Source organism: Ictalurus furcatus, chromosome 12 (assembly GCF_023375685.1).
Source record: "Ictalurus furcatus strain D&B chromosome 12, Billie_1.0, whole genome shotgun sequence".
Classification (NCBI taxonomy): domain Eukaryota; kingdom Metazoa; phylum Chordata; class Actinopteri; order Siluriformes; family Ictaluridae; genus Ictalurus; species Ictalurus furcatus.
This window is the reverse complement of record NC_071266.1, coordinates 22493340-22493665: the sequence shown is the minus strand read 5'-3', so window position 1 is coordinate 22493665 and position 326 is coordinate 22493340.

The following is a 326-nucleotide window of genomic DNA, read 5'->3' as shown; positions in this document are numbered from 1 at the left end:
ATTAACATATCTGATATTAAGCTAGTCTGGATCACCAGGACATTAATATACATCTTGTACACACACACACACACAAGCTAGTCATCCACCCTGAAACCCTCACTTTCTCCCCAACACTTACTGATCTTCTCGTAGTAACTCTAACTGTATGTATATAATACATGTAGGTGGTGGATTTCTATTTTAAAGGATGGAGAGCTCCAACACCCACACGTTTGTGTATTCATGAGATGTGGGTGCATGTGGGCCTTTTTAACATTTCTGTGCGAAGACACACACCAAATATACAGAGTCGTGAGCTGCGGCTCGGTTCAGAACGCTCCCCT